Below are 24,571 nucleotides of genomic sequence, written 5' to 3'. Positions count from 1 at the left end.
GCATACAGGCATGTGCCCAGACCGTGTGTGGTTATGAATTGTGTAGGGTTCACAAGAGCCATTGATATGGGTGTGTGTTCAGGTCGTGTACCTCACTGTTTGCAAATTAGGACCATACGGGCAAATGACACAGACGTGTGTCAAGCCGTGTGGGACACATGGGCAAGCACACGAGTGTGGACCAGACCGTGTGGAGTCACACAGACCAATTATCCAAGTCGTGTGAAACCACACGGGCGTGGGTCAAACCGTGTAGAGTCATACAGCCCAATTCTTTAGGCCGTGTGAAGCAATATTTGGAACTTGTCCCTCGAGCCACAAGTATTGTTCGAAACGAACGTAGGCCTGCTGTGGGGTTCATACGATCTAAATTAGACTATATATCTTGATATCCAAGGATCTAATGATGAACAACTTGGGAACGGTACGTGTCTCTGCTATGTTGAACCTAAGTACGTAGGAACTATCAAAACGTAATGTGCTATTGTATAATGTATGCGAATTATCCAGGTATGATTTGTATTCTGTTAAGTTTGCTAGTACGCCTCTACGTTATTCTGTTGATGGAAAATATGCAATATCTGAATATGTTGGATTGGTTGTTACTGGTTCTAATATACAGCCCTCTGCGTTACTCTGTTGATGAAGAATATACGATATCTGCATATGTTAAACTGTTTGTTACTGATTCTGATTTATAACCGTGCATGTTACTTCATGGAAAATCTGATATGATCTGTTGAGGTTTGATCAGTCTGCCTTACAAAACATGGGTTCCCATGTCTACTGATTTTTTATTGAATGATAGCATGACTTACATACTCATCACTCCGGTTCTGTATATGTAAGCCATGACACACGACATGGGACTTGGGTTGATGTGAAATGAGGAAGTTTCTGGCAATTTAATGATCTGCATTATCTGGTGGTTTATACACAATTCTGCTCTGGCAACTTGACTGTAAAATAGTGGTTCGACCACATATATCTGATCAGATAGTTTTTACTGCAAATATTCTGGTGGCACTATCCACAGTTATCTGTTGGTGTGATTTGGCTAGACGAGTCCAGGGGGAACTCTATTTGGTGTGTAGTAGAGTTGGGTAGGACGTTTTTTGATAAGTCTACATTCTGATATGTTTGAAAAATACTACATCTGCATAAACATACATGCTCAGTTCTGCTCTGTTATGCTATATTATACTCTGTTATGTTCTGCTCTGTCTTGTTCTGGTTGAGTGTACTGTTCTATTATAATTGCATTTTGAAAATCTCTGGGATACTTGTTTTGTTCCATTCTATTCTTATACTCATTATCATATTATCCATGTTACTCTGATTATGTATTACATTTTGTTAATTGTAATCGATGTTGGTTATACACTGGGCTTTATAGCTCACCCTTGGTTTACCTTTGTGCCTTCAAGTGAGTCTCTGACTTAGGACCGGATGGCGTGTGGGAGCTGAAATTGTTTTGCTGTAATGTAAAAATATTCCTGATCTTTTGGGTTTGAAATCTATTTCTGAGCTCGTCTTAGTTTTTACTAAATTTGTCAGTAGTTAATAATTTTTAACGCGTAACTACAAAATCACTCAAGTCGAAAAAACGAAATTCGATTTTCAACGTTAAACTTCGAAAAGATTTTCCTTCATGAATTAAGTAAAGTTTTGAATGTTTTCTGGATAATTACTGAATCAGTTTTCGATGTGTTGATATAACTCCTCCAAATTTAATCTTAACTTCTAGGCCAGGTTTGGAGTGTTACTCCGAGGATCGGCCCATTTAGAAATCGAGCCTCATTTTTTATTCAAACCCATTTTTCAAATTTATATTTTTGTCCAAACCTTTCTATTTTTTGAGTAAGTTTTTGGGTGAATTGTAGTTTCGTATGATATGAAGCTCTAAAAAGTTTTTTACCTTTAAATTGTGGGAGCTGTCATATCATATATGTCTAAACAATTTTGTCTAAAATTTGTACAAAACCTATAAAATTATATGGATATCTTTATTTGTAAATCCATTTTTTCTCTCATTTTGTAATTAATGTAAATATATTTTCATCATTTAATTAATATAAACACGTCCTTATAACGTAATTAATGTAAAAGTGTTTTCTCAAAATATAATTAATATAAATATGATTTCTCTCATAATTAATTATTATAAAATGATTCTCAATATAAATGTAATATATTAAAATTTTATATTAATTTTAAAGGTAAAAATTGAACCTTAATCACTATAATTAGGGTTTAATTTATGATCACATCATATATTATAAAAACATGTCGTAAAAAATAATTATAAGAGCGAAAAAATGAAAAAATAGGTGACAGATTTAAAAATTAAGTATGTATACTGTCACTATTTTATATATATAGATATCTATATAACTACAAGATAATTATTTATATTATAATAAATTATTTGATTAAGTTTAACGTTGCAAAACAAGTGTGACACCAACTAAATTGGTAAAAACACGATTTTTTAAAAAATATGGAGATAATTATATCATTTAAATATTTTATAAATTAAATTAAATTTTTCAATACTTCTAAGCTAACTACATAAAAATAATTTTCTCAATTTAACTATTCATTTGTTTTTCTAAAAATTAAACTACCCATTATTATTCATTAACTTCTAATTATTAGAAAAATCTATCCTCCTTTTCTCAAAATGTAAAATTTATATATCAAATATTATTTTTAAAATTAAAATTTATATATAATATATTATATTTTCTCATTATGAAAAAATTCTAGCAGCTAATTATATGCTTTTCACAAGATTTTTTGGAAATAAACCTATTCAAGAGCTAGGGTACTCTTCCAAGTACGAAAGTACACTCGAAATATGTGAGGGTTTGGACAAAAGTATGAGGCTTGAAAAATGAGTTTGGAAAAAAATTAGGCTTGTTTAAAATGAGTCAGGTTTGGGCTCCAACATTAAAGGCCTGAACTCGGCCCGTTTTCTACTTTATCATATATATTTATTTAGTATGTAATTTATATAAAATTAAATAAAATATTAATATTATAATGTAAATATTAAAATATATGTTAAGTTATTTACATTTAAAATTTAATAAAAGGAAAATATTAAATTAAAACAATATACAATTTTAAAAAGAATTAAAAAAATGATATGGATAGAATGAAAACGAGCTTAGGTCAAATATGAGCAGCTCTCTCTCTCTCCCTTCCTCCTCCCTCCCCTCTCTCTCTCTCTCTCTCTTTTGAATTTCTTTTTTTAATATGTCGAGTTTAATTTTTCAAATAAGCTAATATATATGTATGTATATGATCACTAGCTCATAGTTGCTAGAATCAAACCAAACTGTTGATTGAACCAGGAATCAGTGGCCCAACTAATTTATCCGATACCTAAATCAGTAAAATCGCTTTAATTGCTAAATTAGACCGAACCAGTCAAAAAAAGCATAAATGAGTTAAAACTAGTTTAAATATTTAATTTGTTGCTATAATTTATAAAATGAATGTTTATATTTCTAATATTTTTATTTGTTTTATTTATTTCTTAAATTTTCTAATATTCTTTTGAATTTTCAAGATTTTTTGGAAAATTTTATTTTTCATGATTGAACTGGATGGTTTAATCAATTTAATTACCAATCCAGTTTTCACAGCATTACACATTATTCATTCAATGTGTACTACATGATCATTATGTTATATATATGATCATCGAAAAAAAATGAAAAGAACAACACACTCTTAATTCTAAATTTCAAACATAAAAGGAACCTTTAATTAGTACAATTTGTACATATAATCTTATTCATACTTTGTTAATTAGGTTTATTTGATTCATTGTATAATTTGATTCTATTTTATTTGCTTATATTGTGTAACATTGTTAATTTGCAAAACAAATTAAAATTTGAATTTTATTGTCTTAGATATGAATTTAATCATACTTTTTTAGGTTACCTATGTTTCAATTTTTTTGTTTATTTATGAATTTCATCTTTTATTTTATTAAAATTCAAAAATTAGTCATTTTTACTTTATTTTATTAGAATTCAATTATTGCATTGTAGGATAACTGAGAAGTTAGTTTAGTTGTTGGTAAATTCATAAACTTTAACTACTGATTTTTCCTAGTTCTTTTCATCTAAATTCTTGAAATACTAGTTTTGATAATTCATTACAAATTGTTGATTGTTAATTCTTAGATAAAAATTTAACAATAAGGTTCAATAGTGTCAAATTAAATTAACTTATTAATTTCCATAAAGCATGAGAGTCGAATTTTGAAAATTTAAAATAAAGAGATTAACTTAGTAAAATAGTGAATGAAGTTAAGATATCTAATTTTAATACAAAATATATATACCAAAATCATGTACAGAAGAATATCATATCTACTTTATATATATATGTTATAGACATAACTAAATTATGTTAATACATAAATCAATAAACTATATAATATTAAATTTAAATTATTAGTAAAAATTATAGTGTAGAAACGTCGAGTAATGTAGAGCAACAATGAATATAATCAATACTAGAAACTATATCACACATATTTGTGTGGAAACCATGTATTTAGAACACAAATATATGTCTAAAGTACTCTCGAATAATATAATTACAAAGGTTATTTTTGTAATTTCCTAACCAAATTGGTGCTCAATTGATTCGTGATACTAACTCAGTCAGGGAATTTATTAATAGTATAGAAGATATAACTTATCTAAGTCTAAATGCTTCTTCTGCAGCAAGAAATTGCACTATAAAGCAAACTATAAAGAGTGGAAGAAATACCTAACTACCAAAGGAAAAGGTATAGGACTCTTGATGATAGAAGCTTGTTCAGTGGAAGATTCAATAGACTACCGGGTCATTGATTCATGAGCAACTAATCATGTTTGTGTTTCTCTACAAGGGTTTGAGGAGATGAAAGAACAAACTGATAGAACTGTCTTAGGCTGCATACATAGACAAGATATTGGAGCATTATGAAATGATCGATTTAAGAAGGGAAATCAAGTTGTATTAGTAGAATAACCTAAATATGCCCTTAGTCTAATAAAAAATGAGCAAACTGGTTGAAAGACTAATATGTTGTCTATCAAGTCCAATTGGGGATATGCCTTGTCTTAGGCATCGGAGTGGATGACTCTCAGAAGATAGAGACGTAGATGTGATTGACTGGATTGTTAGTACATCGAACATGACCCAAGCAGAAAAGATCCTGAATCTGTTTATGAATTTATTTACTTGTGCCGTTCATAGTGTGACATACCTAAATCTTGAGTGGATGACGAACTATGTATGCATGACTCGTACACTTTGATGTAAGTAAAAGCCTGAGTTCAAATATGTAAGAAACCAAAAACTGGTGCATTGGATGTACGATTTCTTTAATATGTAGCGTCATTCACAACAGTGGAATTCATAGCCCAAAACATTGGAAAATGATATCCTCTCATTGGCATTACATCGTTGATGAAAAGTAAACGTGGTCATGGGTCGTCCGTCTTTGTGATGGATGACTTGATTATTATTTGATAATGATTGACTTTTCATTAAGAAAGATGTAATGGTTACCATGAGATAAAATAGGATCATAATGGGATAACTAATATTATCCCAAAGAGATCAAGGATATCCTATGAGGGTAACACACTTATGAAAAGGTTATTAGACGAGCACTGAGTAGTTGCTTTCGTAATGGTATGTCGTTGAGGAGAGCTTAGTCACGATACTATAGTGGAAAAAATTTGTGACTAAATGAGTTTATAATTAATAGGCGAAAAGTTGAAACTTTGAAACTTAATTATAAATTATTTGAGCCTCAACTACATATGTCCAATCGGTTCCTCCTCTAGCTCGTTAAACCAGAAATGAATTACTTGTTTGAATAGAAATGAATGAAATGAATAGAAAAAGAGAAATGGGAAACATTCAGGAATGATTATGGTTTTTTCCAAAATTGGGAATTGGAATAATTTGGAAATGAATGTAGGTTTCAAAAAATGGAAATGAAAATGAAAATGAAAATGAAAACTTACAATCCTATATAGGATTACTTAAAAAATGATGGAAGAATGAGTATATGTTTTTGGATTGTTTTGAAGCTCGAAAATGAAAATAAATAATTCAGTCATAGTGAACATGTTGAGTTGTAACATATTGAATGTATTTTCTCGAAAATTTACCAGGGGTAAAATCATCAAAATATTACTAGGGTAAAATTGGGGTGAGAAAATTATTTAATATGTAGATATTAAAGTTCATTTTGGGAAATAGGAAAGTTGAATCGGGTTGGATCATATTACAAAGGATTGGGTCAAAAAGGCCCAAGAAGTACTCGTAATTAGACCCGATGTGAAAGAAGCCCAAAACCCCTCATATAACATAAATGGGGCGACAAACCTAGTAGAAATACATGGGTGAGTCGTTCACCCCACTTCTACTCTAAGTAGAATGTTATTTTTCTATTTAAAATAAACCTTTACAAGGGTTCAACATTCTCTTTCTATAAATAGATGACACCGACAGAGTTATTTACACAACTTTGAGAAATTGTTATTTTGCCGAAAAATATGGAGAATTTATTCTCAACTTATAAACATATTTTTTAGAATAACAATTTTACCGGTTTCTATTAAAGAATAGAGAATTTTCATTTTCACCCCAAAAAGGAAACTTTTTCTAGTTTTGTGTTTTGGTTCAATTGGTTCGAGCCCACACTTGAAGCAATTCGTGGTACCAAAATAAAGAAGAAGATCGTTTGGTTGAAAGCCGGAAAACATTAAGGATTTGCTTATCAGAAAACACATGTGCGTATTCGATTACGGTTTATTGCTATAAATATCACAAATCGGGTCGGTTTTCAAAATTTTAATTTTCTGTTGTGCAAGAAAACTGTTTTCAAACTAGATTTTTTCCAACACATGTGCCCTGCAAACCATAGGCTAGTTCGAATCTCAGATGGCCAAGAACCTTCCACACGGCTATGTCCTTATAGGTTAATTTTGCAATTGCCATACGGCTACAGTCTATTACATAGTCTGGCCACACGACTGTGTAACCCTTCCACATGGCTTATAGCCTCTCACGCGGTCGTGTGACCCCTAATTATAGTTTTACCCATAATTTTGTGAATTGTTCAGTTTAGTCCCCGAATAGTCCCCGAACTATTTTTAGTGTTTTATCTCATTCAATTGAGTCATTGATAATATGAATAAGGTTGGAATCCATGATATGATTGACTAAATTGTTATGGTATATGTGTGATATGTAATTGGTACATGTTTACTGTCATTGGTTTATTGATATATTGTTACTGTTACTCGTACCATTGTGTTTCCAATCACGTGATCAACACGACTACTGTTACCGATAAACTGAGTACATGTCATACATGTTTACTACTATTGTTAATCTGATTATATGTTAAGCATGTCTACTATTTCTGTGTTGTACTATTACTAGCATGTCATACTACATTACATGGGGTGAAACGCTTTGAAAAGAGGAAGTGCTGGAAGTTTATCTGTAAACATTAGTGGTTTATCCACGAACTTACTGGAAATTTTTATTTACAAACTTGTTGTGTATCCATAACTACTGGTAGCTTATTAACCTACAAACACTAGTGGTTCATCCACAATTTTTACTGGCAATTTTTATCCGCAAACCTGTTGTGTATTTGCAACTAATAGCAGCGTATTAACCTGCAACACTGGTGGTTCATCCACAAACTAGAGTGTCTGGGATATAAGAGTTCTGGAGAACTCTTAATGTGGAGTGTAGCGGTGGGGGTAGGATCTTTCTTTTTTGTTAAACTAAAATTGCATTGCATTGACACTCATAAGCATAATCGAATGAACTGCCAAACTTCTACTATACTATATCACTATTACTATACTGAAAACTATAATTATGTATGATTGGGTTATTATGATTATTTTGCTCTAATTTTCTTGTGATAGAACTCACACTGAGCTTCATAGCTCACTCCCCTTTTATTTCCATCCTTACAGATAACCCACCAAATTAGGATGCGGACACGACATCCAGAGGATCTCGGCTCGGTCTTGTTTATTAAAATGTTTTAGGTTCATTATTTGATATTTTAATTATTCAGAGACTATATTATTATTTTTTTGAATTGTGGCATGGGAAATGGGGATTTAGTTTTTTTTTTATATAGCATGCATGACATTTAATTTGATGTTAGGATATCAAATTATGAATATTAATTAGTTATACATGAACTTTGGTTTTTATTAAAAATATAAAATAGATACCACTTTTCCGCTGCTAGATTATAGTTGAAATTTCCAGTAATAAATAAATTGGTAATTAACTATGTTTTCAAAAGTAGACATCGTTAGATAGGGTAGTAAATTAAAATTGGTTTTTGACAACTCGAAAGTTTTTTTTTTTTTTTGAAAATAGACTAAGTTTACTTCTAAAATAAACAAATATTTTAATATGACCATTTTAAAAACTCTGATAACTTACTGGGCCATTTCGGTGGCTAATGTAATATTATGAATTCGAGTCTAATGTTTAGACCGGGTTGGGGAGGTTACAAGCTTAACAAATTAATATTCATTAACTTTAATATTATAACATTAAAATTAATTCAATTAAGTATAATCTTAAAATAAATAGAAAATTTATTTGAAATCAAATTTATATTTAACATACAAAAAGTTCTAAAGAAAAATTTTAAACAAAAAATCATGGAATAACATAAAAAAGAGTAAAATAACAATTTACTTAAATTGTAAATAAGTGCTTCAAATAGAAAGTGCCATGTGCCAAAAAATTATAATGTGAACATGATTATTTATTTATTTATTAATCTAATATTACATTCACAAATAATTATATTAATCCAATATGAAAATAAATGTATGTATTCATTTCTTTAAATGTGTACAATTGAATTAAAATAAAAGTTTTATGTATACATTGAACCACAATTCAAGTTTCATGTGTATAATTATATTAAACCAAAGTTAATATATGAAATTGTATATTAAACCAAAATTCATGTATAAATTCAATATTTATCCTTTTAATAGTAAAAGTGATGATTTCCCAAAGTAATCAAAGTGTCTACTTTTGTAATTTTAACTAAGTCACCTAATCTTGGTTTTTTTTTAAAATAATTGGGAGTAGAAGTGGAGTTACTTTGAGATTGAAATCAAGCTTTTATGCCACAACACAAATACTTTTGCCATTAGGTATATGATTACTATTGGGGCCTTTTATTTATAATATTGACATATAGTTTTTAAGTAAATTACTGTTATTGTTTAATACTGAAGTAAAACAATTTATAAAAGATATTGTTTTGTTAAGGAATACCTGTAAAATTGAGTAATGAAGCTAGGAAGAGTGAAATTCTGATGCTGACTATATGTATGGCTTCTCTTCTTATAGAAATAATAATAGTAAGTACATGAGTCTAACTTCACCTCTACCATAGGCATTTGCAGTTAAAAAAGAAGTAAAGTAATCAAACAAAGTTTGGCTTCTTAGCTAAATGATCTGCACTCTTATTTCCCTATCAGACATCAAACCTTCATTCACCAACTCCAAACATTCTTGTATTAGTGTTCCGAAAGGATGAGCATCCTCAACACCATGCTGGAGAAAATGTGCCGACTCCACCTCGAAATCAATAACAGCCCACAACTCTACAAGAAATTATAAATACTGTTTATTAATAATGGTTCCACATCTTATATTAATACGTTTAATAATATTTTATATATCAATAAGTTTTTTCTTTTATTTTTTTTGCAAATTCTTAATACTGTATTGGAATCACCAACATGATGAGTTAGTACACCCCAAAATATAGGGGGTTAATTGAAATAATTAACAAAGGAATGGATTAGGCTTGATGGGTAAATAGTTAGTACATTCCCAAGAGGTTTTAGCTTCAAGTCACAATTTTTTATTTTATTTTCAGCAAGCTAAGATAAAAACCATACTAAAATAAATATGGTTAGGAGAAAAAATTAAATAAGAAATAGACCTTAGGATTAATGGTTAATCTTGCCTTTCCTTCTTACATACCCAAGTTTGAGCTGCCCAATTCCCATTCCATTTCCTTTTATATTCGTTGGCAAGGGTAAATTACCATGCAGCCCCCTAGGGTTCTCAAACCTTAGGTATTTAGTCTAATTTTTACTAACTAGACATGGATTTTGTTTTCTCTTCAAAAACAAATTAGAAATTTCCTTTTCTCACCCTATTTCTCCTCATCTTTCTTTTCTTTCCTCTCATTTACATTATATTTTTCATCTTTTGCTATTGAATACTTTCTTTCTTGTATCGAATAAACCTTGTTCTTAATTTCTTAGCAGTTTCGTCAAATAACATCCTTAATCTTTTCCAAAGGATCGGTTAGTACATCTCAATTCTGGTGTTTAATCTTGAATTTTTGTAGAATTTCTATCCATGCTAATCTTGCGATCGATTAAACGATCTTTTACGGATCTTGCCAAAATCTTCATTAATCTTGTTAAATCTTGATCCTCAATGTTAATTCGTAAGAACTTGTCATTGAAGAACCTGATTTAGGCGAATCAGATCAGATTTGATAGCAAGGAATGACAATTGGACTCCTGGTGAAAGGTGTATGTTCTTTTACAAGTGAATCGAGGCAAACTGTGTCTAAGAATAGGGCCACACAGACATGTGGACTACACAGTCCCCACATGACCATGTACCTCTAAAACCCTATGCTAGTTCGAATCTAACATGGCCAGTAACCTTCCACACAGCCTGTCACACGGTTGTGTCCCTCTTGAAGGTTAGTTTTACAATTGTCACATGGCAACAGTCTGTTACACAGCCTGACCACATGGGTGTGTGACCTCTGCTTTACAATTTTGCCCTGAATTTTGTGAATTGTTCAGTTTAGTCCTCGTATGATTCCCAAACTATTTTTAGAAATTTTATTCACTCAATTGAGTCCCTGATATTTTGAACATGCTAAAATCTCTGATTTGATGATTGAACTACTATTATTTATAGATGATATGTGAATATTTCATGTCTATTGCCATTGTCTTTTTGATGAACTGATTTTATTATTCTTACCACTGTATTACTGTTAGCATGCCTATTGTCACCATTGAACTAAATACATGTTAAGCATGCTTATTGTTAGTATTGAACCAAATATATGTTAAGAAACTTTACTGCTACTGTTGAATCGAATAGATGTTAAGCATGTCTACTGTTTTTGTAATGTACTGTTACTAGCATGTCATACTGCATTGTATGGGGTGGGACGATTGAAAGGAGGAAATAGTAAGAGTTTAATAAATTGCAACATTGGTGTTTTATCCATGAATTTATTGGCGGTTTATCTGCAAACACTGGTGGTTCATCCACAAACTAGAGTGTTTGGGTTAAAAGAGTTCTGGGGAACTTTTACTGTGGAGTGTAGTGTTGAGTTAAGACCTTTTCTGTTAAATTGAAATTGCAATGCATTGACACTTATAAGCATGCTCAAATGAACGATTTCCTTCTGCAATACTATATGAATGCTATTGTACGAAAAACTGTTATTATGTAGACCTAGTTCATTATTTTGCATTGATTTTCTTATGATGGAACTCACACTGAGCTTCATAGCTCACTCCCCTTTTATTTCAATCTCTACAGATAACCCACTAGGTTAGGACGCGGACACAGTATACAGAGGGCTCAAAATCATTTTGTTTAATATAAAAGTATTGTTAGATGTATTTCTATAATTCCTGTTATTTCAGATATGTATTGCTTTATTTAAATTGTGGCATGATTTAGGGTTTATTTAGCATGCATGATTTTTAATTTGAATTTAGGATAACATGGAATTAGATTTGGCAATGCATAAAATAATTATGATTTAACTTAATTAAAATTAAATTGAATATCACTTTACCCTTTGCTAGGTTATAATTAAATTTTGACTAATAAAAATTAGAAAATAACTAAGTTTTCAATGGTAATCACTATTACAAGAAAAATGTTAAACTAATCATTTTTTTTTGTTAATTCATGAGTTCTTCCGAAAATTGGCTAAGTTTTCTTCTAAGATGAACAAATGCTTTAAAATGTCTGTTTTATAAACTCTATTAACTTACCGGGCCATTTCGGTGACCAATGTAATCTTTCAAATTTGGGCCTAACGTCTAGACTGGGTTGGGGGGTTACATAAGTGCAATGTATTGGAATCACCATTCATTTGCAAAATCTTAGTACCATATTAGAATCACCATGGTAACTGTATTGACTGCAAAATCTTAGCATTGTATTGGAATCACCTTGGTAATTATACTGAAATCACCATTCATCGAGATTATCATTAATTTGTATTTGCAAAATCTTATAAAATTTATTTGCAAAGGTTAAGATTCAAAATATTATTTCTCTCATTTATATAATATATATTATATTAAGAATATATAAATAACTTTAAACTATAAGTCATTTCTCATTAATTTCTTTAAATAAAGAAACTCTAAAGAGTTTATAAAAATAGTAAAGTAATTGACACTTATTTATAGGACAAGTGTGAGTTATGAGGGTGTTTTCTAGTCAATGTGGAATTAAGATTAACTTTTAATTTCTTAAAATGTAATTTTTTATTTTATCAAATTATTTGTAAATTAAAAAAATTCTAATGAGAATCAATGACATAATAAATTTTTATTTAAAAAAAGATAGTGAGGATGTTTATGAAAACTTTTAAACTAAATAAAATAAAAGATACGTGGTTAAAATAAAAAAATTGCATTGATAATTATTATTTTTAACTAGTTATAAAATTTTAAAATTATTAGTTAATTTAAAATATAAGTAATTTTCATGACAAAAATTAGGTTGTAAACCTGATACTTTGTAATATATATGAAGCCTGTTTAAATATGTTAAAACGATTTTTACATCTAATTTCTTCCTACAAATTTGTTAGGAATAAGAAAATTAAAAACGTTATATATATATATAACTTGAGTATTAATGAGTCTATTATAACATAAATAAAGTAATTCTGAAAAGCATAAATAAAATGACTTATGTAAAATTATGTACCGACTAACTTAGTATAGGAGGAAACCAAAAATTGAGTAAGGGATTTTTAGAGTAAGCCAGTCATGCTTATTTTGAATAAGGTGTTTTTAAATTTAAGCCAGTTTTATTATCTAAATTAATTTTTTTAAATAGAATAAAATTTCAATTTGTAGTAGCTACCACAATTATTCAAGTTTACTTTTCTTTTATCAAATTAATATTTAAATATTACTTTTTATTTAGATAATGTAATTATTTAACATTATTTTTTATCAAATTAATATTTACATACTACTTTGTATTAGTTTACCAAATTACATAAAAATGTTTACCAAATTAATATTTAGAAACTATTTTGTATTAGTTTATCAAATTAAAATAAAAATGTATCAAATTTAATATAAAAATTTATAAACCATATAAAAGAAATCAATCTAAAAGAACTTTAGAAAACTTGGGGGCCAAACACAAATTATCATATTTTTAGACATCAATGATAATATTAAAATAAAAAATTTAAAATTCTAAGGACTCAAATAATTTTTTTCAAATTTAGGGATGAGGTCTTGCCAGACCCTAGATCTTCCTCTAGTACTAATCAACCTAATTATAACATAAACTATCAGGGATTAATATATTAATAATGGTTTTAAAAATAAAATTAATTTGGCAATAAATTTAATATTATATATGTAATAATAATGAATAAAAATATTTTCAAAATCTAAAATTTTGTTCACTCATGTTGGTTAAACATACATTTTAATGACTTTGTTAATAGGTATTTAATTTTTACAAATTAAATAGAATTGTTTAATATTTAAAAAATTAAATAAAAATTAATTCATCAAAACCTTTCATGTTTGGAAATATTTTTGCAATAACATTAAATTTAATAATAATATTTATTTTAATATAAAATTTAATATTATTTTTGGCCAAAATTAATAATATTTAATAATAATCAAATCAAATTAAAAATGCATTAAGAATAAAATATCACACAATCATAATTAAATCAAGGACTAAAATCAATAAAAGACAAGAATTAAATTGAATCTATAATAGTTTTGGAGGGCCCAAATTGCATATATCTCAAAAGTTCTTTTAACACATCATTGGAAATTTGGATTGAAAGAATGAAATGCATATGTAATAAATAAAGTAAATGAGTCTGAATAAAACATATGAAAAGTATAAAAAGCATGAATTGGGTTGGGAGAAGATTAGGCTCAAATTGAATGCAAATCTGATACTTTTATTAATACCAGTCAAGTAACAATGCAAAATAATAATTCCAAAACATCACTTTTATTAATAAAACAAAATGTGTTTACATTGTATTCCACTTCCTTATATAGCCAATTTATTTACATAAAATCAAATTCCTAATTGCATAAAGCCTATAAGTTTCAGCTTGTAGACAAGGAAATTTTTGAATTAATTGTCAAGGCAAAGTTATCATGTATCAAAGTTAAAATTACCATAGTAAAAATCATACCTTATATTAGTATCATAATTATTTTCTCTCATAATATATAAATAATAATTTATATTATCACTAATTAAAATAAAATAATTGAGTGATAATATTAAATGATTATTTTATCTCTAAATAATTAATAAGAGAAAAATAATAAATAAAAGAATTTGAATTCTTGTAGAAAAATCAAATGAAGTAGTTAAATTCTACTAGAATCCGCTTTTATTAAAGTAATTTACACTATAAAAAGGGATCACCCTAAGCCATTTTACATACACAAGTTCAATACGCCCAAAATATATTTGCATAAATCCTTGAAGAAGCCGAAGAACTTGAAGAAATTTTGATGAAAACAATATATGTTCTAAAAAAAAGGTTACCTTCTGATATAGTTCAATCGAGGAGAAGAAGTCAAAAGTCATTTATGAAGAAAGCCGCCTTTCGATCCTAATCAACTGAAGAAAGGAGGTCTAAACATGTTTTAAGAGCAAGTCAACACGATACTTGAAGCAATCCACATCCATCCAAGATCAACCCAGACAACCCTTGGATTGAAGCAAAACCGGAGAGAAGAATCCAAGGAGTTTTCTTTGTACTTAAGAATTTTTCAGATATTGTTGTAATACCCTTAACCCACCTCTGTCGTCGGATTAAGGTCACGGGCATTACTAACCGATCAGAACATTTAATTTCAACATAATTAGAGGTACAAGCTAACTATTAACATTCATATTATACAGAAAGCAGATGTAAAGCCCCAAAATTTGGGCCTAGAAGTATTAGGCCTTGAGCAAGGGAATGGTTAGAAAACTATGCATAAAAGCATGTCTGCTTTAGTGGTTAAGGGTCCTGAGAGGAGTTGGAAAAGTCCTGGGTTCAAACCTGAGCTTTAGCAAAAATTTTTGTTTTAAGTGGATGAAACCCTAGATGCTTGGATGTAGGTCTTTTGAATTATTGTGTTAAAAAAATGACATAAGGAAGCATGTGGTCTACTGGTTGTGGCGTCATTAAGGTTGCAAGGAAGCCTAGGTTCAAGTCTTGGCTCTTGTAATTTATTTTGGTTTTCTTTTAAAGGAACCTGGACTTTGGCCTTAAGACATTTTTATTAATTGAAGAGAAAATGTGGCATAAGGAGCCTGATGGCCCAGTGGTAAGTGACGTGTTATTGCTTCTAAGGGGCTTGAGTTTGAGTTATGTTATGCACAAATGAGTATTTGTTTTGCTTCTTTTACCATGTGAGAAGCAGAAGTTGATTGAAATACTGCTGAGTAGAAAAGAGTTTGAATTGGTCTTTGAAGAGGTTTGTTGAGAGAATTTAGAAGAGAAAAGGGGGATTTTGATAAGGGTTCGATTGGTTGTTGTTGTGGAGAAATTATAGGAGGAAATCAAGGCTTTTTTTGGGGAATGGGAGAGTTATGCCGTATAAGGACTTTGGCCACTCTTGAATTCATTTTTTGAGGTGTTTTTTCTTTCGAAATAGGGTTAGATTGTGCGAGGGAACTTGTTTTTGGTCATATTTTTGTTACGTTTCTCTGATTTTTGGTTTTGGGAGGCCGAATAGGCTATAGACCCTTTCGGGTATTATTTTTCCCTTTTGTTTGTTTTCTGCTTGACTGAATATTTTTGTTTAATTCCTTTTTCCAATCGGTTTTTGCCCTTTTGGCCGATTACTGCATTTTCTCTCCCTCTCAACACTTTCAGGTTTTGGATCTTGTTTTCTCAACATTCGGTTACCTTTTCTCTTCTTTGCCGAATTCGTGGTTTTCCCTTTTTCTCAAACGGTTTCCCCTTGGAAAATTGCTCTTGTTTTTTTGTCTCTCTCAATCGAATCTTAGTAGTTCATCTCCCCTTGTTCTGTTACTGATTATTTTCTCTCTTCCCTCGCCTGCATTCGGTTTAGTCTTGGTTTAAGGGATTCTCTACTCTTGCATTCCGTACTCTCTCCATTCCTATTTTTCGGCAAGTAATCTCTGTTAATCGGTAAGTCTCACGGTTCTTTTCAGTTCTCTCTTTTATTGTTTAAGCCAAAAGGTGTGATCCTTTACTACCGATTCTTCTCTTTTCTCCTATGTGTATGTTCTTTTGGGTTCTAGAACTTCTGATGGGTGAAGAGGGTGCTAGTAGTAAAGTGATAGCAAAGGTACCGGTTGAGTTTGAGCGTGTAGCCTCTACTCCCAAGTTTAAGCGGCGTAAGGTGTCGGCTCTTCGGGATTTTCTGCCTGGATGTGGAAGGGTGGTTGCACCAATCTCTGGAACTAGTGGACAACCACAACCGATTGATCTAGTCAAAGGAAAGGTAATTTGTTGGACAAGTATTTTCGGTAGAGGCTATTTTTGATAAAGGGTTGGTTTGGGATTGTATGTTTAGGAATCCTAATGTTTGGAAGACTAACAATATGATTTGATGGAAAATAGGCTTTGGAGCACGTGGATGATTCGTACGTTTCGTAATCAAGTGTGCATCTGTACACCGTAAATCATTACTATCGTAAAGCCTAAAAGCTGGAAATATGGCGATTAAGGTCACATGGGTGTGCGAACGCTCGTGTGGTGAACCGAGCCCACGAATATAGGCTTTAGACTGAAGAGGCCACCACGAGCGTTGATAGGTTGGTTTATGAGGCTCGCGATGCTGTATGTGAATCTGGAGTAAATGGGCCACACGAGCGTGTGGGCTCACTAGGGCCCAATAGCGAGTTTTGGGCCCATAAACACTATTTTGGCCGTGTAGGTTATCTGAGCCGCTCGAAGTGACGATAGACTTTTTAAGGGTCGTAATAAGTACCGAGACCCCAACATTTGTAGAATGATCGTAATGCCCCTGTAGGGTAAAATTACCTAAATACCCCCATAGGCAAAATTACCAAAATACCCTCGAAGGGTAAAATTATTGAAATACCCTCGAAGGGTAAAATGATCAAATTACCCCCGATAGGTAAAATGATCGAAATACCCTCGATGGGTAAAATAATGGATATACCCCCAAATGGTAGAATGACTATTTTGCCCCTCGAGGTTAAATGACTATTTTGTCTATGATTTGTATGACTGATTCTGAGCATGGCATTCTGCATACACGACACACTGCATGGGGTTGGGTTAATATTGACGGAGGTGTATGGCTTCTAGCCATTCTGTTCAAGGCTTACTGCCTTTCTGCTTATGGCTTTTAGTCGTTCTGTTAATTAGCAGCTCTGCTGCAATATTGGTTAGTGCCGCAACCGGTGCTACATAAGGAGTGTAGGGATGGGTGTGTCAATTTATTCCCCACAGGAGTGTAGGGTTGGACAAGAGATGGAGTGCAGGGTTGGTATAAGTATTTATGCATTGCATATACTGATTCGAATATTGAGATGGGCTTAGGCCCAGATATATGTGATATGTGCCATTGATATGGGCTCGGGCCCAACCGAGGCTGATGAGGGCTAAGGCCCAATTGACACTGTTACTGTATTGAGCTATGGCCCACACATTGTACTGTTATTATTAAAGGGCTCTGGCCTAAACTGATTTTGTTTCTGTATACTGGTTGTTTCTTTAATAAGGGGATTACACACTGAGTTTTCATAAACTCACCCCGTTTTTAACCTTTCAGGTAATCCCCAGCAGTAGACGGTTTAGAGCTATGAGGGACTCAGAGAGGGCCATACAATTACAGTTGTTTTATTCTGTTTTGCTCATTTACTTAAGCAATTTGATTTTGATTTGGGTTGTAATAAGGCCGCTATAATTTCTAGATTTTAAATTTGGGATTTGATGTAATTGTGATTTACTTAAACAATAACTGTTTTCTAACACTATGTTTTCGTAACTCAATTTTTAAAATATCACATTTTCGTAAATCATTTGCTTTAACTTAAGCTTCCGCAACAATAAAGTTTTGAGGGTAATAACTTATTAATAAACCTCAATTAAAAATAAACAAACGCAAACTGAGGTTTTATACAAGTTTTAAATGACAAGAAGTTTGAAGTTTCAAGAAGGGTTTTTAATGAAAACATGGTTTTTGAAAAACACTTCAATGTGACACACCAGATTTGGGTCTAACTTCTAGGCAGGGTTTAGGGTGTTACATTTAGTGGTATCAGAGCCAAGTTGCAAAACTCGGCTGTGGAATGGGTTTTTAAATTTTTGGATTTTAAAAGGTTGTTTTCGAATATGTGAAGTGTTTTGAGATACTTCTTCTGTAAAGTGTAGCACACCGAGTCGCCAGCCCCGAATCCGTAAGTTTTTGAAACTGATGTTTGTTTTTTTGTTGAAAGCAGCAGATAGAGATACTGTGATTTCTTAGACATTAGATTGTATTGCTACACTTAAACTTAGAATTTTCATTTATTCTGTGTATTTTGGAAATAATATGCGTGTGATATCCATCCACTCTGATAGATAGATGGAGTGGTGCGTGCTTGTATTATTAGGATCAGAGTGCGCAACGAGAGCATTGTGTGGGAGGTGAGGATGTGCGACTGTTATGATAGTTGAAAATTTCGAGGACGAAATTTCTTTAAGGGGGTAGAATTGTAATGCCCCAGAACTTGGGCCTAGAAGTATTGGGCCTTGAGCAAGGGAACTGTTAGGAAACTGTGCACAGTGTAGTATGGGAGGCGAGGATGTGCGACTGTTATGATAGTTGAAAATTTCAAGGACAAAATTTCTTTAAAGGGGTAGAATTGTAACGGCCCAGAATTTGGGCCTAGAAGTATTGGACCGTGAGCAAGGGAACGGTTAGGATACTTTGCACAAAAGTATGTCTGTGTTAGTGGTTAAAGGTCCTGAGAAGAGTTGGAAAAGTCCTGGGTTCAAACCTGAGCTTTAGCAAAAATTTTGGTTTTAAGTTGATAAAACCCTAGATGCTTAGATGTAGGTCTTTTAAACTATTGTGTTAAAAAATGACATAAGGAAGCATGTGGTCTAGTGGTTGTGGCGTCATTAAGGTTGCAAGGGAGCTTGGGTTCAAGTCTTTGCTCTTGTAATTTATTTTGGTTTTCTTTTAAAGGAACCTGGACTTTGTCCTTAAGACATTTTTATTAATTGAAGAGGAAATGTGGCACAAAGAGCCTGATGGCCTAGTGGTAAGTGGCGTGTTACTACATCTAAGGGGCTTGAGTTCAAGTCATGTTATGCACAAAGGAGTATTTATTTTGCTTCTTTTACCATGTGAGAAGCAGAAGTTGATTGAAATACTACTGAGTAGAAAAGAGTTTGAATTGGTCTTTGAAAAGGTTTGTGGAAAGAATTTAGAAGAGAAAAGGGGGATTTGGATAAGGGTTCGGTTGGTTGTTGTTGTGGAGAAACTATAGGAGGAAATCAAGGCTTTGTGAGGGGAAAGAGAGAGTTGTGCCGTATAGGGACTTTGGGCAGTCTTGAATTCAGTTTTTGAGGTGTTTTTCTTTCGAAATTGGGTTGGTTTGTACGAGGGAACTTATTTTTGGTCATATTTTTATTACGTTTATCTGCTTTTTAGTTTTGGGAGGCCGAATACGCTATAGACCCTTTTGGGTATTATATTTCCCTTTTGTTTGTTTTCTGCTTGACTGAATATTTTTGTTTAATTCCCTTTTCCAATCGGTTTTTCCCCTTCTGGCCGATTACTGCATTTTCTCTCCCTCTCAACAGTTTCAAGTTTTGGCTCTTGTTTTCTCAACATTCGGTTACCTTTTCTCTTCTTTGCCGAATTCGTGGTTTTTCCTTTTTCTCAAATTATTTCCCTTTGGAAAATTGCTCTTGTTATTTGTCTCTCTCAATCAAATCTTAGCAGTTCGTGTCCCTTTGTTCTGTTACTGATTATTTTCTCTCTTCCCTCTACTACATTCGGTTTAGTCTTGGTTTAAGGGATTCTCTGCTCCTGCATTCTGTACTCTCTCCATTCCTATTTTTCGACAACTAATCTCTGTTAATCGGTAAGTCTCTCGGTTCCTTTCAGTTCTCTCTTTTATTGTTTAAGCCAAAAGGTGTCATCCCTTACTATTGATTCTTCTCTTTTCTCCTATGTGTTTGTTCTTTTGGGTTCTAGAACTTCTGATGGGTGAAGAGGGTGCTAGTAGTAAAGTGATAGCAAAGGTACCGGCTGAGTTTGAGCGTGTAGCCTCTACTCCCAAGTTTAAGCGGCGTAAGGTGTCGGCTCTTCTGGATTTTCTGCCTGGATGTGGAAGGGTGGTTGCACCTATATCTGAAACTAGTGGGCAACCACAACCGACTGATGTAGTCAAAGGAAAGGTAATCTGTTGGACAAGTATTTTCGATAGAGGCTATTTTTGATAAATGGTTGGTTTGGGATTGTATGTTTAGGAATCCTAATGTTTGGAAGACTAACAATATGATTTGATGGAAAATAGGCTTTGAAGCACGTGGATGACTCGTACGTTTCGTAATCAGGTGTGTATCTGTACACAGTAAATCATTACTATCGTAAAGTCGAAAAGCTAGAAATTTGGCGATTAAGGTCACATGGGCGTGCAAATGCTCGTGTGGCCACCACAAGCGTTGATAGGTTGGTTTATGAGGCTCGCGATGCTGTATGTGAATCTGGACTAAATGGGCCCACTTGGGCCCAATAGTAGGTTTTTGGCCCATAAACACTATTTTGGCCGTGTAGGTTACTTGAGTCCCTCGAAGCGACGATAGACCTTTTAGGAGGTCATAATAAGTACCGAGACCCCAACATTTGTGGAATGACCGTAATGCCCCTGTAGGGTAAAATTACCTAAATACCCCCGATGGGAAAAATTACCAAAATACCTTCGAAGGGTAAAATAATTTTATTACCACCGATGGGTAAAATGATCGAAATACCCTCGATGGGTAAAATGACGAATATACCCCTAAAGGGTAGAATGACTATTTACCCCTCGAGGTTAAATGACAATTTTGTCTATGATTTGTATGACTAATTCTGAGCATGGCATTCTGCATACACGACACACTGTATGGGGTTGGGTTAATATTGACGGGGGAAGTGTATGGCTTGTAGCCGTTCTGTTCAAGGCTTACTGCCTTTCTGCTTATGGCTTTTAGCCGTTCTGTTAATTGGCAGCTCTGTTGCAATATTGGTGGGTCGATTTATTCCCCACAGGAGTGTAGGGTTGGACAGGAGATGGAGTGCAGGGTTGGTATGGGTATTTATGAATTGTATATATTGATTCGAATATTAAGATGGGCTTAGGCCCAGATATATGTGATATGTGCCTTTGATATGGGCTCGGGCCCAACCGAGGCTGATAGGGGATAAGGCCCAATTGCCACCGTTACTGTATTGGGCTATGGACCACACACTGTACTATTATTATTAAAGGGCTCTAGCCTAGATTGATCCTGTTTCTGTATACTGGTTGTTTCTTTAATAAGGGGATTACACACTGAGTTTTCGTAAACTCACCCTGTTTTTAACCGTTCAGCTAATCCCCAGCGGTAGACGGTTCAGAGCTTTAAGGGACTCGGAGAGGGCCACACAACTGCACTTGTTTTATTCTGTTTTGCTCATTTACTTAAGCAATTTGATTTTGATTCGGGTTGTAATAAGGCCTATATAATTTCTAGATTTTAAATTTAGGATTTGATGTGATTGTGATTTATATCTGCTAGAAGTAAAACACGATTTTTCCAAAACAATAACTATTTTCTAACACTACGTTTCCGTAACTCAATTTTTAAAATATCACATTTTTGTAAACCATTTGGTTTAACTTAAACTTCTGCAACAATAAGGTTTTGAGGGTAATAACTTATTAATAAACCTCAATTGAAAATAAACAAACGCAAACTATGGTTTTATACAAGTTTTAAATGGCAAGAAGTTTGAAGTTTCAAGAAGGGTTTTTAATGAAAGCATGGTTTTCGAAAAACACTTCGATGTGACACGCCAGATTCGGGTCTAACTTCTAGGCCGAGTTTGGGGTGTTACAGCAGAACATGCTAATCTCACACTTCTATATTATCATTTTATACAATAGAGTAATGAAATATGCTATGCAGTGCTAAACTTGGATTGTCTATACTCTTACCATTATTTATCCTCTGTTGAAAGCTAGAAGTTGGATATATAACAAGATTATTCCAATTATTAGCATAAAAGTATTGAACTATACTTCAACTACTACCTTCGATGATATTAGTAGAATGACCTACTTCACCCAATTTAGGTTTCCTATTTCATTCAAAATTAGAGTAAAAATACTCTTACTGTCCTTAATACGAGTTTACAGGTCCCTAAAAATAGTCTAAAAACATACAGGGGCTAATTTGAAACAATTTTGAAAGTTTAGGAAAATTTAAAAAAATTAGAAATAGGGGTCACACAGCCGTGTGATATGCCCCAAGCTGTGTGACTTTCGAAGTTGTTACACATAGTCGTGTCCCAGCTCGTGTCTCTACCCATGCAACTCACTGACTTGAGACACAAAGTCTTGTCTCTACCCATGTAACACACTGAGTTGGGTCACACGGCCGTGTGCCAGACTGTGCGTGTCATACAACCGTGTGACAGACCGTGTCTTAGGCCGTGTGTGCCTAAATGTACCTTAAAACTCAAACTTTACCAAATCATGCTTGCTTAAACACTAAGCAACTCATTTACCAACCATTTAACCTACTCAAAACACAATTAATCATGCTTAAAACATGCCAAAACATCCATCTTAAGTGCCTAACAAATGTACCCTCATTGGTACCACATTTATAATTACAAACACATTAGTAAGGCATCAATCATCCAAATCTCATTCATACTAAATTCTCATACTTGAACTAATGTTTTAGCTATTTAGGCTACCGAGCCTTAAACTACAACACATGCAAAACATTAGCTTGGCTAACATACTAAAACATAGATTTAACAACAACCATATGAACACATCAATACCATTACACATGGACTCAAAATAACATCACGTTAACAAAACAACATCGACCAAAAGACCTCCTAGGTACATGCCATTACAAAATAAAACATCACCACACTTGAGTCCGAGATTGTTGTTGGAGGCTGAGTCGACAATAAATTGAAAAGTACCTAACCTACGCACGAGAAACAAACCGTACACTAAGTATAACTCAGTGGTATTTTTATAATCTGAACATAAAGAAACAACATATAATCACATAAACAATTATCAACAAAATTAAACATGAAATTTTCATTGTAATTCTACATTACCTTACACATTTGTACAACATTGATACATGGCATTTTCAATTATACAATGCCTAATTTCCATTTTGGTTTCTAATACATGTTTCATTTCACAACTCTTGTTTTGTCAATTGTCTCTCATAAATCATTTCATATTTTAATCATGAAATGGTACAAACCAAACCACATTATTGATCCATATTCAAATGGAACATAGTCAATTCATATTCATGGCTCAAACCAAGATTTCATTCCATTCCAATCCATTTCACATATTACATTTCCATTTCACATATATAAATTTCATAATTCATATTTATTTCCCTATTAACACGACTCAGACTCGAAAGGATACGCGGATCCAACCAACACACCAATTTGGCATCCAGTGTCTTATCGGATAATTTCAAAGTAATAACTGTCCCCAGTGCTATAATATGTTGACACCCAGTGTCTCATTGGTTAAACTAAAGTAAATTGACACCAGTGCCTTATCGACTCGAAGTCGAAAAAATCCCTGAACTCTTCCTATGCTATGACATGCCATCTATATTCGACTTAGCCCGAAATACTTAATAAGGTTTCATTTCACTTTTCAATACAATCAATATCTCAATTTCATATATGTACATTACCACATATAAGCATATATTCAATTTTGATAGCAAACACATTTCTCCATACATATATTCATTTCAACATTCATAAAAATACGTATATTTTTCAAATATGTACCATTAAATCCTTATGATTTTTCCACCAATTCGAATCAACCCAATTTGAATAAGTACTTACCATGAACAATCCAAATAAAATGCATAAATTTATAACTTAATTCGGATTATAGAAACACAAACTGTATATTCTAAGATAATCAACGCCGACCTTGT

This window comes from Gossypium raimondii, chromosome 2, assembly GCF_025698545.1.
Source record: "Gossypium raimondii isolate GPD5lz chromosome 2, ASM2569854v1, whole genome shotgun sequence".
NCBI classification, from domain to species: domain Eukaryota; kingdom Viridiplantae; phylum Streptophyta; class Magnoliopsida; order Malvales; family Malvaceae; genus Gossypium; species Gossypium raimondii.
Note: the sequence above shows the minus strand (reverse complement) of the source record.